Raw genomic sequence first — 19,437 nt, forward strand, 5'->3', positions numbered from 1 at the left:
GTTCTGTCCCGCGACTGCGCAGGGCCGCAGCAAGCCGCTGCGAGCGGAGCTCCTGTTCTTCTAGATCTAGATTGTGCCATTGACGTTTGGAATCCTTTTCTAGACCGACTGAATAATCTACTTTATAATTGCGTTCGCCGAACCGCGCTTGCGTGGATCAGGCCTCGGTTGCCTGACTACCGAGTGCCTACAGCCTGATTGATTATGTACGAGCCCGCCGTTACATAATTAAATTGTAAACAACAGACAACAAAGATCGCCATGCTAATACAGGTTTACCAACTTTACCTAAAGATTTATGTTTTTGTATGTTTGTATTGAACAGGCTCCGAAACTACCGGACAATTAAAAAATTCATTCACCATTTTTGTTTGTGTGTTTGGAGGGAAGATCTATATCGATTTGAAAATTCTTTCACCGTTAGAATCCAGTCATTTTTCTGCTTAACATAGGCTATATTTTTAAAAAAGTTACTTGAAAAACTTCCATAATATACTTTTCTATACTTATAATAAATCTGTAGAGAGGTCAATTCTGTACATGTTAATATATTTTCAAAATAACTATCAGGGGGTGATTAGTGATCGATACTGATGCCAAAAATGCAATCAGTAAAATTTTTGTCTGTCTGTCTGTCTGTCTGTCTGTCTGTCTGTATGTTCCTTATAGAAACAAAAACTACTCGACAGATTTTAACGAAACTTGGTACAATTATTCTTCATACTCCTGGGCAGGTTATAGGATACTTAAGAATTCCCACGGGAACGGGAAAATCCTTTTGTATGAAAAATCTAAACCGCTTAAGTTAGACGCTTGAAATTTGGCATGCAGTTACCTTAGTAAACTAAAAGCTTAGTTACAACAGGATATTGCAAAATTCCCACGGGAATGGGAGTTAGCGGGAAAAAACATTTGTATGAAAAACTCTAAACCGCGTAAGATAGACGCTTGAAATTTGGCATGCAGGTACCTTAGTAAACTCCAAGCTTAGTTACAAGTTACAACAGGATATTGCAAAATTCATACGGGAACGGGAGTTAGCGGGAAAAAACATTTGTATGAAAAACTCTAAACCGCGTAAGATAGACGCTTGAAATTTGGCATGCAGGTACCTTAGTTAACTCCAAGCTTAGTTACAACAGGATATTGCAAAATTCCCACGGGAACGGGAGTTAGCGGTAAAAAAAATTGTATGAAAAAATCTAAGCCGCGTAAGATAGATGAAGGGGGTAAAACGGGATCCACGCGTACGAAGTCGCGGGCGGCCGCTAGTTAGTGAATAAATTTCTTTACGCCATATTTTTGACTGAAGTTCGCCGATACAGCTAATTCAAAAAGAACGTTCAGAAATTACCAAATCTATGTAAGACCACTTATGTACCTGGAATTACGCAAATAAAGAAATTTGATTGATTTGATTGATTGATTGATTAATATAGCTATTTTATAGATAAGACAACTTTTTAATGGCGGTTCGAAATTCGCCGGGTCTAGCTAGTGTATCAATATTATAAATTACCTAATGGTTATTCAATACACAATCTTTGTTTGATGAACAGTGGCGGTTAGTCCTTGACTTTTGCATGTAAAATTATTGTTAGGTACTGTACAATTTTTGAGTCGTTGCGATATTAAAAACCATGGCACTTAGCAGGCTGGTAGTGCATCGAATTCCAAAGTATCAATCATGGTTTATTACTATTACACATCACTATCACTACACATTATTAAAACAAAGTCGCTTCGCTGTCTGTCTGTCCCTATGTATGCTGAGATCTTTAAATAGGATCTCAAGTAGGCAACGGATTTTGATGCGGTTTTTTTTAATAGATAGAGTGATCCAAGAGGAAGGTTTGTAAGTATAATACATATTTGTACGGGTCACTAGTACTTATTAAATGTTTTTAGTGAATTTTTTCAAGTCGGTTTTGTTTGTTAAAATTTTGCCCTACCAGAGCAAAGTACTGAAAAAAAGCGCCGCAGTCACTCTTGGGGAGTGACTCATTCAGTTTACGAGTGGTTAGAGTTAGTTAGTTTGGTTCATTCACGTAGAATGAATGACAACAGCAAACGTATCATTATTAACCATTTTCACAGACCTAGACGTAGTGTAATTCTCGTGTGTGTCGTTTACCAGACTGTCAAACACAGTTTGCTTTGGTAAGCAAATTCAAAAGATATAGGAACTCTTTGAGTGTAGGTATTCTTTGTTTGAAGCTTAATTTTAATGTAAATTTTAATATTGATGATGAGTAGTAGAGTTTATGGAAAAGTACGTAGATTTGAGATAATGTGGTTTAATGTGTGGGCTGTAATGGCGTGATATATTTAGATGTTATTTTCTAGAAATGGTGACTTATCTAAATAAAAACCTTCTTAAACCTTCCGGAGGTCCAAGAGGACGCCATTTCATGCAAATGAAATGGAAGGAATTAGCGGAAAAATTAAACAGTGATGGAACAGGCGACTCTCGATCGGTGGAGAAATAGCGCAAGGTATGCGGATGCGATCTCAAGTGGTTTAATATTTCAAGTGTGCGAATTTTTTGTTTAGTTTTAGCTTCAATGAAATGATTTGTTCTATTTCTGTTTGTGGTAAAGGTGTGGAGTGATTTAAAAGATAACACTAAAACAAAGCTGGGTAAAATAAAAACAGCTGCAAGTGGCACTGGTGGTGGACCGACCTTGAAAACAGGGTCATGCAAATAATTGGCACTACTGGCACGACGGTGGTGGAAGCTGGCTTTCAGCAGATCTGCATTAATTTATTTCAGTGTATTATAGTTTATTTATCAAAATATCATTTTACTTTTACACAAGTCTGGCAAGGGAAATCCTTAAGCGTGCAAATATTATTCTAACTAATTTTTATTAGATCTAAATATTAAGTTTATAGTATTTACGCATAATATTATTACTTGACTATTACTTGTAAACTTTTAAAAAGAATACAGACATGTTTATTAATTAATTTATATTAATCAAGGTTTATAATTTAAATATTGTTGTAAATATTATTAAAGTGTATACATTTTTCAGAATGAAGATAGTGGAAAAACGCCCAACACCCAGCCAGAAGAAATTATGATACCTGGGTATATGGAAGATAACCAATTATTCACTCTGGATACAACAGCTACAGGTAAATTTCATTCTTTTAGTAATTTTACATAAATTAACAGACAAAATATTATGAAAAATATGGCAAATCGATGTTAAAATTAAATTAATTAAATCAAGTTGTTAATATGAAATTAAATTACATTACAGAAGCCGATCGGAACACCCCAAGCACCAGTAGCCAATCCACCGTGGTGCCGCCCACCTTCAGAGTGAAGAGACCGGTGTTTCTTCACCTTCTAATTTATCCCTTAATTATTTAATTTAAGATGTGTGTACAACATTAATGAACAAATAAAGCTACTACATAAATACTTACGTTAGTTTTAATGTCAAAGAAACAATGAAAATAATCTTAATATTACAGCTTTCCAGCCATAAAAGTATTTTTAGATTTTGATTACATGTGTAGCCTATTAATCTTATCAACTAACACACTTCTTATCGTCTTCAGCCTCAAAAACATGTTTTTTTCTTCCGACGCAAGTTTTCACACTGAAAAATCTACCGTGACAAAACATTCGTAAGCTTACGTTAGCCAGCTATCGCCACTTACTAGGTATTCTATACGTCAAAAAAAGGTTCGTGATCGTAAAGTTAGTATAAACATCATACGATACGTTTACGGTACGATTACATTACTATACAATAGGCATTTGTGCTGCCAAATTTAGTTTGTTTTACGTCCGATAGAGGCGCTCTCAGATTCTCAATACAAATTATTTACGTTAACGATACGATTACCTTTACGCAAGTTATTCGTGCTTGGCGTACGATTGTTTTATAGGTACTGTTAGGTACTCGTACCTATGAAAGACAATAAACGGCAAAATCATTAACGCAAAATTATAAACTTTCTGGATAGTTAAACTCTAATAGTTATAAATCAATAACGTAAAACGATTAACTATTTCCATTTTCCGTCACTTTTCAAAAGTGAAACGTACACACAACCGGGAGGGATCCACAGTTGCGAGTTGTAACCGCTGCCGCCGGCTGCGCGCGCGCAACGTTGTTTGAGCTACCCTCAAACGACACGATAACTGTGTTAAGATTTGTATGCAGGATCCCATTATTTAAAACAGTTTCTTTAGAAAAAAGTGTTCAGAGGTGAAAGAAAGATAATGTGTTTATTTATTAAAAAAATGTGAATTCGTGTCATTAATTATGCTCATGGTGATAATTAAAATTAAGCTACAATGTGTGACAACAAGGGTAATTAAACTGTAAGTACCTGTGATAATAAACTTCCTTTTTATAACGTTTAATTAATAAAAATATGTAAATAAGAATTTCGTTTCACTTCAGCAAAAATAATATAAGAGGCTAAAATAAGTCGAGTGCCTACTTAGTGGTTTTGAAATGCGTCTTAAAGAGATAAGTAATCCAACACGTTTGCCTAAATCAAACTGGCATCATGGCGCACAAACAAGCGCTAGAAAACAATGGATTATCTTTGTTGTACGTACTTACATAGTTACTTATTCTTACCAGAATGACGAGTTTAAGAATACTCGACGACGTCTATTAATGATACTCGTAGGCCGAGGGGATTATGTGGATCCAAAGGATTTATCTTTGCTGTTGTTAACGTGTTATCGACGCGCTCACGCCAGCGCTGCGGCTGCGCAAGCAAATGAAAGTAATATTTTTAACTTATTTACCTTCTTAGGATGTTAAAATATAGAATAGAATGTATTTAATTTCGTTTATGACATTATTAAATAAGTTAAGTTTAAACTTTTAGAAATACGAGTATTAGGGCTCGTTGTTTGTTTTATTGCAGGATCCCGCTTAGTAGTATACGTGTATTAATATTAACATTCACACATCCCGTTTGCAGTGTCCCGCAAAAAACCGATTCATTCGAATTTCAAGCACACACTTGTGTGTTAACCATGACAGTCCAGCCAGACACAAGTCCAGAGTCCGGCAGAAATCTGATTGCTGTAACCCTATGAAAGGGCCCTTATGTCTTCCACTTCCAGTTTGGACTACCTACATAACATTAGGTATAGTAAATTAGTTGTAGGTAATCATAAATGACTATCTGCGGCTATAGTAGTAACGGCCCATAATGCGTGTTAGGTAGACATGAGACTTCGTGGAATAGAAAACCCTGCTTGTTCAAATAATCTACATATTTCTAAACTATTCATATAATATTATGTTAAAGTATTACGCAACGTCATCACTTTATTTCTTTAAATAATGGTGCAATCCGTGATGTGGCCATGTGGTGTGCCGCTGATCTTGTCATGTGACCAGCGACTTACATAGTAGGATTAAAATGCGAGCATCTTTTAGATAACGCAAATACGAGTGTAATCACTCGTATTTGTGTGCGGAGACTCGTTTAATTATTCAGTATTATTATTACATCATATTCATTACACTACAGGCTGCTCTTATCATTGGTCCTTTCGCCTGGGGACAATATTTATTTTGCAAAAACGTGCGATAAGATACTTGTATAAAATGAAAGCAAGAGCGTCCCTTAGAGAATTGTTTAAAGAAATTGGCATTCACACGGCCGCTTCACAATACAATACATCTTAAACTGTATTCTATTTATTCAACAAAATATTCATGAATTCAAAAAGAAAAGTGATATTCACCAAATTAACACTAGAAATAGAAATAAATTGGCTATACCCGCTTTTAGACTTAATAAAGTGTTTGCCACCTTTATGGGACAAGGTATCCATTTTTATAACAAAGAAGTCAAATTAATCAGAAGAACATGAGAGGAGTTCTAAGTTAAGGTTCGACTGACTTGTGAGCTATTACGGGGTTAAGTACCTACCGTGTCAATAACATTTTTCACAAAATCACTTAAAAAGCACGGAAATTTTTCATTGTCGCGACAAGATCGGTGTATTAATAAAATGCAGAAACAGATGTATGTTGTATTGAATTAAGCATTATGTCACTTTCATGTTTCCCAAGATCACACTCCCACACGTAATATGATGGGCAGACTGCTGATCACTGACTTTAACAGTGGAACAGTCTCAAATAGGAGACTTAAGTTTATTGCCTCGTAAGGAATGCGACGAGCAATGGTCGATTTCCAACCACCGCTTAGATAGACGTTTGCGTACATTTGGGAGAAATTATACAAATGACGCCCTTTAATTGAGGTTTCCCATCTTATCCCATCATCGTCATTCAGTGACTAAATCTTCGATAACATGGGCATTGGTCTCGACTACACCACAAACTACCATAAACAAGGTTTCCATGTTATGTAACATTCATTAAATTATGATTTGAAACTCTCAAAATCTTTTTTCAAATAGGTGCTTAATAAAATATCTGGGAAATTCAATGTCATTATTGCAAACATTTTATGTTGGGCCACTTGTTACAAATCGATTTCAGTCTTATTATATTGAATCCGCAAAAAAGCCGTGTCATTGAACGACGTCATTGAATTACCTGTTGTGGTATAAATAACATCACTTAGCCTTCAAAGCTTATGACTAGCTAGATTCATTATTCGTTCACTTTAATACATTTTAACACCTATTAAGAAAAATAGGAGGTTCTCAGTTTGAAACAATTTACGCGTTTGGCTGAACCGATTTTGATAATATGAATTGTTGTTCATTAGTCTCGTTTAAACTCGAGAAGAGAACATGTCAACGGGTTTCTTAGAACTCGCGTCGCCTGGCACAAATGACTGCCACAACTCCTAGCTCCGCCCGGTCGCTCCAGCAGTGTGTACCCGACGCAGGTCTACCCTACAGCACTATTAGCCGATCTGTTTGGTTGCCGTCACGTGTACTATGTGCAGGCGTGCTGATAAATCGAAGTCGAAGTTTGTTTGTGATAACTGAAGAACAATACCTATCTGCCACAGAGAAAAGCGACGCCATCCGCTATCAGTGTCGAATAACCTCTGATAGGTGACAAACATTAATTGACTGGGCTTCCGCATCATGCATTATCGCGAAGTATATCTGACAGGTAGGTAGATACTAGAAGATTGTTTTATACGAAATTCAATATGTAGTACTAATCATGAAAGTATGGAATTTATGAAACACAAACAATCTAGCTGATGAATATTGATGTCGGCGATTTTGTTGCACGCGATGTCACGAGCTCTGTCTGTCGCGGGTATACTGTGGCCATCACTTAACATACATACAACTCTGCATTAAAACAATTATGTTGCATCTGCCTGATGTCTAATGATCATTCTATTAAAATTTGTAACGAATTGAGTAATATGACATAGTTTAACTAGCTTTTGTTGACATAAGTAAATTCAAATCAAAGTCAACCGGGAGTTTGACCGTCAGAAGCCGTCAGAGGACGACGCACAGCGCAGACAGAGACTGAGGGTAGATAGGTAGGGGAGAGGTGGCTTAAAAGGATACGATTACGTATCCTTTTAAGCCACAAGCCAATTATAAAATTTTCTTAAATATAAAAAAAGTACTTCCATAGGTTCAAAGATAAAATAATTTAACGCCTGTCTTATATGGCCATAAAGTTTTAAATTTCGATAAAAATATGTTAACTGTATACCTGTATTATGTCATGATGAGTGACATTTTGTTGTGCAAATAAAATATTTTATTTGATTTCAACTCCTAAACTAAGAAAAGCCGTAGAAGATACATACGAGTAGGGTTTAAATCGATAGGTATGGTCCTCAACTATCACATGGCTTTGGCTTTACATCTTACAGAAAACAGCCTATATTATTATGTATTGCTATATTATTTTATTTTATAAAACACATAGGTAATGACCAATTACAATTTTCAAAAAAATATTTTAACAAAATTATTTTGCTTAGATCTAGATTGTATGATATGATATGATCGCATCTCCTGAGTTCCTGACAGTTCCTTTAATTATATTACCATAATTCATTATAACGATGCACTTGGTACTCGTTAAACTTCGTCACGCTTGAAATCTAGTTGTTTAGCGAGATTTATGATAATTATGTATAATTTATTTTCGTACTGAAGTCATGATCTATTGTTTTTTTACGGACCTTAGCTAAAGCACCTATAAAGTCGCAGTTTCATGGATACTCGTTTAACAAATAATGAATTAATTAGTTGCCGTGTTTTGCACGTGATCATTAATTTGCTTTGCAAATACACAATATAGGTGTATTTGCAGTTTTTGAACGAACCCAGGAAGTACATCATATCTCAAAGGAAGTACACTATCTACAGTGTCTCATATTTGGGGATTGTACTGTGTATAATGATAAGTCTTATGTTAAAAGGATGTCAATGATTTAAATTTCATCCTGTATATTTCAATGTCGTGTTATTTTTTCCAGCTTTTTGGTGTTCAACTATGTAGATGGTTATTTATTTTGATTGACATAACTAGTGGCCCTTTACTGTGTTGCGTTAACTTGGATTGCGGTAGTACTGGGTTGTTCTTATATCACGTAGGTTCATTCGACATCGTCTTTAAATCCAATGATGATGATTGTTTTTTATCGGTCGACAGCTCCTGCGAGTGTTTGCGAGTCTATCGCACCCGAGTCGTCGATTACGGCGGCATCTCGCGATAATCTCGCGATAATCTCGCGATCTCGTACTTATTTATCTCTCGATTGCCACTTAAGAGTATCAAGACATGCCGATACTGTGTTCAGTGTTCGTGACGCAATACAAAAATTGACATCAATGTCATTGATAAATAATATTGACAGGCTAAGCAAGTGGCTTCGGTTTTGTCGAAACACAAGTTTTGATATAAGGGCAACAAAACCATCTATATGTTTCAGGGTGATAATAAAACTCATAAAACCACACTGTATGCATAATTGAGTATACTGTAAAGCATTATTTTCAAGTTGTGAAGTGTGAAAGTAAGAAGTTAAGTAGTACTTAGTATCAGTAGCATTCTGTGAATATAAAGAGGGATGTAGTTTTAATAGATTGTTTTTTTTATCACAACCGCCGAGAGCTTTCGTTCAAAAGGAAATAGTGAGTCAAAGACAGAATGTTCGATTGCAATATCAATCAGGCAGTTTTAGAGATGCAATATTGTCGGATGCAGGAGCAATTAGCGCGTCGCGTCGCCGGCGAACGAGTTACCGGCGTGACGGCTCGCTGCAGCCGCGTCTGCTTCGAGCGCGCGGTGCTGACACAAAATGTGCTGACTTCAGTCACAGCATGCACACTCGTAGGAGGAACTGGAATCATCTCTCACTGGCTCTAGTATAGTCTCACATGGGGGTGGTGGATCTGTGGTTTTAGAGCGCCAAGTTATTTTTGGTACTGTTAAGCAATAGCACAGAATAAGTACTACTAATAGACAGACTTGACAGTTACCTACACCAAGCAAAGAAATTGTAAAACACGTTTACATATTGCTTCAGTAAGTAATTTCTTTTCTGTAAATAGGCTTTCTACACTATGTTTCTGAGGTCAAGCCGGGTTCAGTACAAGCCGTGGATTGCTACTGGCTGAAGGATCATGGTGGTTACATTTATATTACTAACTGATACACACGTAACAAGTATATACCTACAGCAAATAAAGCTAAACCTATTAAATAAATAAAAAATCGAATGGGCACCCTTCCATTGACTCGTGCATGCAGGGCATTCGATCAACAATTTTACTCATTGTTTAAGTTTGGAATGTGGTACGAAGCAGACTAGAAAAAATTAAGCACGGAAGTTACGGAAACGCTCATCCCATCTCTCATAGTCGCAAACACCATCAGTCTGCTATCAGCGTGACCCAAATGGAAGGTGACAGCGCTTTGCAATCATGAACGATCTTCGATTTGATAAAGCCAGTACAGATTAAAGTAATGCGCACATACTTGGCCTTTTCTTTACTATCTGCGGGTTTATATATTAATCCTTCATTTCCTCTTTAGAGTTACGCCAATAAAGAGGAAGAAATCTCATTCCCTAAAGATTTAATTTAAAGATCGGAAAATAATTTCACTTGAAGAATTTTTGAGAGCACAAATATAATTTTTTAAGTTGTGAACAGGAGAAAGAAAGATTAAAAAAGTTTCCCCTTTTGTGTCTTTAAAATGTTGCTTCATAGATAAAAAAATTGGCCAAGTGCGTGTCGTGCCACGCGCAGTGTAGGGTTCCGTAGTTGTCCGTCGTTAACACAATATATTTCAGAAGCAAGCAATTACTTCATCAATATTTTCTTCTAAGGAATTTTTACTAATTAAGATATTTTATAATACATGAGTTAAATGACTATTACTCTTAAACTAACTGATGTATTTTAACCGTTATAGTTTTCCTTGAAAGTTCATGAAAAGAAGTATTATTACGATTTTTTCCAGATTTTTCTAGCCAACAGTTTAGTTTTTAGAGGGGGGGGGACGCCCTACTCGAACAAAAATTATCACTTTAAACTTTAATAATTTGCAAACAGATCCCTAAATGGAAAAATAGTCTTAGAAACCCCTTAGCCATTTTAAAAGACCTATCCAACGATACCCCGATATCCGATGGGGAAGAAAATGAAAAAAAAAAACATCCCCACTTTACATGTAGCGGAGCTACCCTAAAATACACTCGCGAGCAAAACTATGGAATCACTTACATGAAGTTGTTTCCACGCGAACTTGTGTACTAACGAATTTGTTAGTAACAAAAAAAGTGGCACCATTTTAAAGATTAAACTTTTATCTTTAAATTGATACCAAATTCATTTAAATCACACCGGTATTTAAAAAGATATCCCGGCTGATGTGAAGAAGTAACGAAAAAGACATGTATGAACTGTTTGATACGTCGCGAGTTGCGGCCTATTTAGACCCTATAAAAGCACGCGTTTTCGGATTTTTGCTTTCACACGTTGATTCATACACATCTCCGCTTCTTTTGACACTTTACCTGGGATTCTACACCTTCAGAAGCAGCACAAATCGTTGCACTATTGCAAGAAAGGCTCAGCCAGCGGGCTGTCGCACGTCAGCGCCAGTCATGTAAGCCAGTCCTGGGTTTCGAAAGTTTCAAGACGCTTTCGGGAGACTAGTGGCTTTATCCCGAGACCAAGTTCTGAACAGCGCCGGTGCACATCGCAGAGGGAAGACCGTTTTTTCATGTCAACCTCTCTATGAAATCGTCATTTGACTGGAATCGATGTCCATCAAGAGCTCAGAAATGTTCGTAAGATAGCTGTTAGCGAGTGGACAGTTCGTCTAAGATATAAGCAATAGAATTTGACTCCAAAATGGCCTGCCACAGGCTCGAAACTGACGGCAGGTCACCGATAAGCACCCTTTCAATTTGCTCGTACACACACATCTCGATGGGAAGGCGAGTAATGGAGGCGAGTTCTGTTCTCCGATGAATGCAAACTGTGTTTGCAGGGCAGCAGTCGAAGAGGTCGGGTTTATAGGCGGCCTGAGGAGCGATTTGTGCAGTGCTGGTTCGCTGAAACAGTGGCTTATGGGGGTGGCTTGCTCGACTTAACATCGAGATGTGTACGAGCAAATTGAAAGCGTGCTTATCGGTGACCTGCCGTCAGTTTCGAGCCTGTGGCAGGCCTTTTTGGAGTTAAATGCTATTGCTTATGTCTTAGACAAACTGTCTACTCGCTAACTGCTATCCTTCGAACATTTTTGAGCTCTTACTGGACGTCCATTCCAGTTAAATGACGATTTCATAGAGAGGTTGACATGAAAAAACGGTCTTCCCTCTGCGATGTGCGCCGGCGCTGTTCAGAACTTGGTCTCGGGATAAAGCCACCAGTCTCCCGAAAGCGTCTTAAAACTTTCGAAACCCAGGACTGGCTTATGTGGCGCTGACGTGCGACAGCCCGCTGGCTGAGCCCTTCTTGCAATAGTGCAACGATTTGTGCTGCTTCTGAAGGTGTAGAATCCCAGGTAAAGTTTCAAAAGAAGCGGAGATGTGTATGAATCAACGTGTGAAAGCAAAAATCCGAAAACGTGTGCTTTTATAGGGGGTTAATAAGCCGCAACTCGCGACGTATCAAACAGTTCATACATGTATTTTTCGTTACTTCTTCACATCAGCCGGGATATCTTTTTAAATACCGGTGTGATTTAAATGAATTTGGTATCAATTTAAAGATAAAAGTTTAATCTTTAAAATGGTGCCACTTTTTTTGTTACTAACAAATTCGTTAGTACACAAGTTCGCGTGGAAACAACTTCATGTAAGTGATTCCATACTTTTGCTCGCGAGTGTATATTTTTTTCAAAATTTTATTCTACTGTTTTGTCGGCGTGATTAATATACATACCTACCTCTAGAAAATTACAGCTCTCTAGTGCCAATAGTTTCCAAGCAAAACCTCGGACAGACAGACAGACATATCGAAACTATAAGGCTTCCTTGTCAGGACTACGGAACCCTAAAAAGTGCGAGTCGAACTCGCGCACCGAGGGTTCCGTAACTTCCGTACCTACAAACCTGTTATGTATGTACTCGTAGGCATACATATAACTTTGATTTTGTTACATACTTGAGTATTTGATATGAATTTCAATTTAATATCTCTACGCGTTCATGAAGAAATATTATCAAAAATATTTTTTTTTATATGATGTATTCAGCTGATAGAGAATGGCACATGGCATTAAACTCGCCTCGAATCGATTCTGTAAGCGTTCTCCGCCAGTCGTTTTTCCATTGGACTTATCACCAATAGGACGTTCTTGAGAGATTCATCGACAGAATGTTTCACCCATGGACGTTTCGCCGACAGAATGGTTCGCATTTGTGTGTTTCGGAGACAGGCGTTTTCCACTACGGACTATTCATGCACCGACAGAACTTTTCACCTGCGGACGAAAACTAGTTGATTTCTATATTCATTTGAAAAGCATAAACGGCTGTAAGCTGTATCTTTTAATTGCATTGGCTTCGGAGTTTGATTTTTTCACAGCTCCAAGGGACAGTAGACTTTAGTATTTTGGTATAAATTTTAACTACCTCCACGCGTTCCTGAAAAAAAGGGTCAGACGGACGGACAGACAACAAAGTGATCCTATAAGGGTTCCGTTTCTTCCTTTTGAGGTACGGAACCCTAAATATGGCACAGTTATCTCGTACTGTACTGTACTGTACAATCAGTATTTATCGTCTCGCCGCAGACACCCAGTCACCTTACTGTTGCTGCTGGAGCTAATGAAGTCATATCTAGTAAGTAGGTAGGATGTCTCGAATACTATCATCGCGTAGGATAACATAAACCAAGCACTTGTCACGTGTCTCGTGTCACTACGAATTCACAAGTACCTCCCAGCCGGAACGCAATTGACTCGTTAGCGATTAATGATACGATGACGATTCAATAAGTTCATGACCGACATATACAGACGTAACTCCGATTCTTCAATGTGCATCATTTAGCGGAGTGATGCATTTATTACTCGCTGTTTCTGAGTAGGCTGCATTGCGGAGGTGCTAATAGAGTGCTATTACCGTCGCTTGTCACATCTCGTCAGTAATTAATTTACTTGCCTTTTCATCATCCGCACGCTGCACACCATTGACTCGGCTCGTGTCGTGTGACACGGACACGAACGTCGTCTAAACTCCTTTTGTTCGGTGTAATTATGTTACTTGAAGTATGTACATACATACGTTAGGTAATTAAAAGCGAACACACTCGTTACAAAAGTGAAGATTATTTTATGAGTTAAAATTTTCCATGCACTTGCACGTACTTGGTATAAGTGTGGTACTGTGGTATAAGTTTCGCTAAAATATTCAACCAGTGATAATTTTGCTAAAAAAAGAGGGATATGTATTTAGCATAACACGAAGTTCTATGTAAAGATAGCAATTATTGTGTTGGACTGTAAATAAGTAACACAACCGCTTCCCTGTATCGACGTTGTGGACATGGGCATTCTTCTGCTATCATATGGCTTTTTCCTAAAGTTTCAATAGCTTTCCGCGTATTTACCTTATTCACAAAAGACAAAGAGCTATTTCGTCCCGAACAACAAGGTGTGTTTATCAATCTCCTATGGGTGGCAGCTTTATCGTGACTCGCGACCAGCCTCGTTCGTGTCCGATACCCGATGATGGCACCTGTCCTAACTTGGAAAATGACCTTACCACTAAATTGACATTCATTATACATTTTCATTTTTTGAAAAAAAAAAAAACAATCATAACTAGCTACACACACCGGCAGATTTCTTCTTCTTCTCAGTCGGTACATTCTTGTCAGAGTGGTCGTGGTCATCATTGTGAATCACGATGAGTGATGTTCCTCGCAATACGGCGCCATTCCTCGCGGACTACAGCTTTCCGGGCACTTTCGCTAACCGAACACTTAGTTGCGCCCTTGATCTGGTCCGTCCATCTCATTGGTGATCTACCACGTGGTCTGGTGCCCTCAACTTTTCCCCGCACTAAGACGCTCTATAGAGTCATTACTGCGCCGAGAACGAGATACATGGCCGAAGAAGGTCAAAATGCGTGACTGAACCGTGGTTGATAGGCGTTGTCTGATGCCGAGTTCTTTTAATATGGAGTCATTGGTACGAAACTCGGTCCACGATATTCCCAGCATCCGTCTCCAGCACCACATCTCCAATGCGTCAATCTTCTTCCTTTCGGTTTCACGAAGAGTCCATGTCTCCGTCCGACGCATAGAGGAAAATGGGGAATATTAGGTAATAAACAAGCCTGGTTTTCATGGCCATAGCAGTTTTAAAAGTTACGAAATTAATGATAACTTCTAAATTACGAAAAACATACATGGGAGTGAAATCGATAGGTAATTTCCTCACCTATCATCTGTGGGTCTAGTCAAAATGCCATCGCTAACCAATAGGAAGCTCTCGATAATTTCAGCCGCCGCGTCACCAGTAATTCGATTCGATCGTAAAATGGCAGCCAAAATGCACATTGAACCACGATCGACAAGGCGTTTGAATGAACTACATTCATTCAAAATCGAATAAAAATTATAAAATGATAAATGAAAATGAAATGAAATGATGAAAAAATAACTAAATTTTTTTGGTTTGCGATCAAATCGAAGCTTATCACCGGGGTTTTAGTAATCGCAATGAAAATGGCGGGTGTTTCGATTCGATTCGATTTTGATTGAGTCTTAAATGCATGTTGGCTAAGCCTTTGTATGGGAAATGTCAATCCAGTCTTTCGATTATCGATAGGTGGTAGGGCTTTGCGATTCGATTTTTTCCGTTTGGCTAAGCCTTTTTGGTTATTTATTTATTTATTTATCGACCACTTTTGCGATTTGTTTATTTGTTTGCGACTGGTTTGCGATGGGTTTGCGATTTTAAAGTGCGTTTTGACTAGACCCACTGATTACGGCTTGACATCTTAGAGTAAACACCCTATGTAACTAGGTACTGACATAGTCCTAAAACGTAAAGAATTTTAGGTATTTTTTGCTCGTTATACTTACGTACGCGTACGAGCCTGCGTATCAGAGGTTTGTGTCAGCGGCGAGCATTGGGTAAATAACCGGGGTCTCCCAAGCAAGCCGGATGCGTGCGATGGACTAACTGTCATCGTCGCCTCTTCAAGGCGCGGATTAAATCAAATCCATCGCTTGCGAAATATCTTTTTCTATTTTTTTCTTGCTTACAATCTCTGTTTACCTCTCCGGTAAATTGATCGCGACTTGAAAGTATTTAATGTCAACATCATGGAGACATTTTTACGATTTCCTGCAGTTTACAATAGATGGCCGAAGGGCGTAGCGAATTATGTTATTAACTTATCACGCACGCGGCGCGCGCCCACGATGCGCTTCTTTGGGACCATGTTGGTCAGTAGTGAAACAGGCTGGGACGCATTTAAAAATTTCAGTGAATAATTCCTAGCCTAGCCAAAATCTCATGAAAAAAAGAAAATTCTCAATTAATCACTAATAGGTACATACATGAGAAAAAACATAATAAGATAAGTCATAAAGTCATTTATTTTCTGCATTTATTTATTCATAAAATCCCATCACATCATAATTATCACTTTCAGTTATTTAGGTGATTTTTTCATTTTATTTTCATTTTCCCCAATAAGATGAAACACTCGCTATCACTGGAGCGAGAGTGTTCATTAATGCAGACAAATCCGAATAGCTCATGAGCTCCGATGCTATGGACATTGTCACACTATGGATGGACATTGATCGCGCGCCGCGCGCTCCCGGGGCAGCTCCGTCGCGAGTCCCGACTGAGCGGCCGCAGTCGCTATCAACGTTGCATAACACGACGCAAAAGGGCGAGTGGAACAGACTCTACGGAGACTGGTCGCGTCTGCGGGTCGTAATACGGGTGCGAGTTCAATAAAGCTATTTATAGACGCCTTTCAGCGAGAGCACCTGTGCAGGTCGTGTTCTACCAGCGATATTATTGTATTAATGACAGCTATCCGTAATGGACTTCTTCTTATTCTTATTTATGTACATGCAACAAGTTTAGTCTTTCGATAATATGTTCGGTATTTTCATAAAAAGTTAGTTGTTACCTACTTATTTTTTATGTCGTAGGTCATCATTGATACAAGTACAAGATTCTTTCTCTCACCTATTCTATAAACTTCCTCTGATGGATACTGCCAAAATAATTATTTGCTCGGCATACTAGGTATTACGTCACATGCCACATTTCAGTTCATTGGTCTAGTGTCGACGGCCAATAAAGAACAAGTGCGTTTTTATGGTAGGTAATGTCGAATATCACATAAATTAAGGAAAATGTGATGTCCACTCCCCGCTGCGCGCAAAATGAACATATCGCGAAGGGCACGTGTCGCGCTTCTCGAGAGAAAGGGTCTGTTATGTCAGACCTGTCAGCTGATAGATGAAGATGACGCCAATTAACTTAATCAAGTAATTGGCAGAATTGATTTAAAAGAAAATCAGAGTTAATATAGGTAGGTAGATAGGTCATCCGAATACCAGTCGACTTTGCAATGCAATTGATATTCAATCCTTTTATCTTTCTTTAGCTATTGTCAAGTTAAGTTTTCTTAGACCGTGAGCGAAGCCCCTAGGTACAGTCAGCGTCAAATATTCTGATTCGAGACACCTAAAGTGGTAAATTAAGTTGACAACACAACCTTATTCAAATAAATTATTGGCTGCTTTGGATGTCACAAACTATTTGACGCTCACTATACTTACGTACAACCCACCCAGAAATAACAACCACGCTTAAAATAATGGTACTTTTTATACAAAATTACCTAATGAAGGAAAAATGGTCCGACCTCGAGCCTTCTTGTGTGTCGCTAACAACGCCTTCTTTACGTTTCATTGTGTCGGCCGACACGTGCGCGAGCGCAGTCGCGGTTGGCACTTGTATAGCAACTAACACGTGCAAAAATTGTAGCGCTGGCTAGCTTTATAACTTTTATTAGAATGTTATAAAAAAGTTATCGACTTCTTATACGTTAACGTTAACGTGCTCCTTTTGATTTCCTGGAACTCTAAGGTACCTATGATGAATAAGGCCACTTCAAAGAATCGAATGGCATTAAAATAACCAATTTGTGCTAATGATGTTTAAATTAAAAACATTGTTGCGCGACACTAATGCTCTATACTCGTATTACTATTACATAGTTTTCAACTTGCTGTAATAATCAATAAAATATTTATTAGCTTTAAAATCCAGGTAATATAAAATTGAGACTATAACGTGCTATAACTAAGTAGGTAGATTACCAAATACGGGTTACCTACGCCATATCGAATGACAAATGATCGAAAATCAAAATATCGAATACGTTTCATCGAACGATCAAAATATCGAATGCTCAAAATATCGAACGTTCAGAATATCGAACGATCAAAATATCGAACGATCAAAATATCGAACGATCAAAATATCGAAAGTCGATATAGACGTTTTTATTTAATTCATCTACCTTGCTCGGCTCCGGTGCATGGTTGTGTTTGGTCATACAACTTTTCAACAAATGTTCCTCGGCTCCTTGCTGAAGCGTTGTAATTGCCGTACTGCTACAATTAAATTTATATTTTTGTGAACAGTACCAATAGAATGTTTCATCAACATTTTTGTTCATTGCCAGTACAAAGCCCTCCAAAATGAGGACTGTTTTTCCTTTTTGGGACAGGCTAGGCTTATAATAGGTCCCCACGGACATTATTCTCCAAATTTATAAACTTTTCAGGCACAAAAATACTTAAGGCACACATTAACTGGCAAAACAAAACTGTACGACCAAACACAACCATGCACCGGGGCCGAGCAAGGTAGATGAATTAAATAAAAACGTCTATATCGACTTTCGATATTTTGATCGTTCGATATTCTGAACGTTCGATATTTTGAGCATTCGATATTTTGCTCGTTCGATGAAACGTATTCGATATTTTGATTTTCGATCATTTGTCGTTCGATATGGCGTATGTAACCCACCAAATACATCTACCTGCTTAGAATTGTATAAATTTTGGAAGGCTTCAATAATTCTAGGGTCATATTTGTCTTAATGTAGATTTTTTTTTGTTATGGCTATAATCGTCAAAATTGAAAAAAGTCGAAAACGCGATATTGTTACAAATTTTTTATCATAACTCATTCAAGGTTATTGTTTCATGATTAGTAACGGGATTCCAAAGAAATCTTTATCAAGATGAAAAATTAGCACGCAATACTGAGTTGATACATATTCATCCTACTTAAATTCTGATAAGTACTGTTTTATAATAAAAGTTCATTTTATTGCATACGGAAAGTAAGTGATACTGAGGACGAATGTTAACAACCCTACAGCTCGGTTAAGGTCACGTTATCGCCAAATTCCGGTCTCTCGTTTTTCAAAAGAAACAAAATAGCCAAGTACGTGTCGTGGCATGCGCAGTGTAGGTTTCCGTAGTTGTCCGTCCTTACCATAATATATTTCAGAAGCAAGCAAGAACCTACTTCATCCAAAGTCGCTACCCTAAAAATATTTTTTTCAAAATTTTATTCTACCACTTTGTCGGCGTGATTAATATACGAGTACATACCTCTAGAAAATTACAGCTCTCTAGTGCCAATAGTTTTCAAGCAAAACCTCGGACGGACAGACAGACAGACGGGCATAACGAAACTATAAGGGTTCTTTGTCAGGGCTACGGAACCCTAAAAAATGGCGACGAACTGTTGTTTTTGGCCATATGTATACCCACGCAGCGGCTTTGGTGCGCAGTGGAAGGCCCTGGCCGGCTTGCAGAAGGCGGCCCGGTCACGTGACGCCGCGCTGGGGCGGTCGCTGGTGGCAGGAACCAGATAGATTAATAATGGCCATCTTTTCGAAAATCGCTGAACGTTGTTTATTGCTTTTACTAATAAAGTCCGATCACCTTATTTTTTAAAC

The 19,437-nt window shown here is 38.0% G+C and overlaps 1 long non-coding RNA gene across 1 annotated transcript; it reads left to right on the forward strand.

Moving 5' to 3' along the window:
- The first annotated feature begins 3,080 nt into the window (after positions 1-3,080).
- LOC135075065 (uncharacterized) lies at positions 3,081-3,433 on the forward strand. Its single transcript, XR_010257959.1, has 2 exons — positions 3,081-3,141; positions 3,270-3,433. It is a non-coding gene; the product is annotated as an uncharacterized LOC135075065 (long non-coding RNA).
- Positions 3,434-19,437: the final 16,004 nt, after the last annotated feature.

The sequence above is a fragment of the Ostrinia nubilalis genome, chromosome 9, assembly GCF_963855985.1.
Source record: "Ostrinia nubilalis chromosome 9, ilOstNubi1.1, whole genome shotgun sequence".
NCBI lineage: Eukaryota > Metazoa > Arthropoda > Insecta > Lepidoptera > Crambidae > Ostrinia > Ostrinia nubilalis.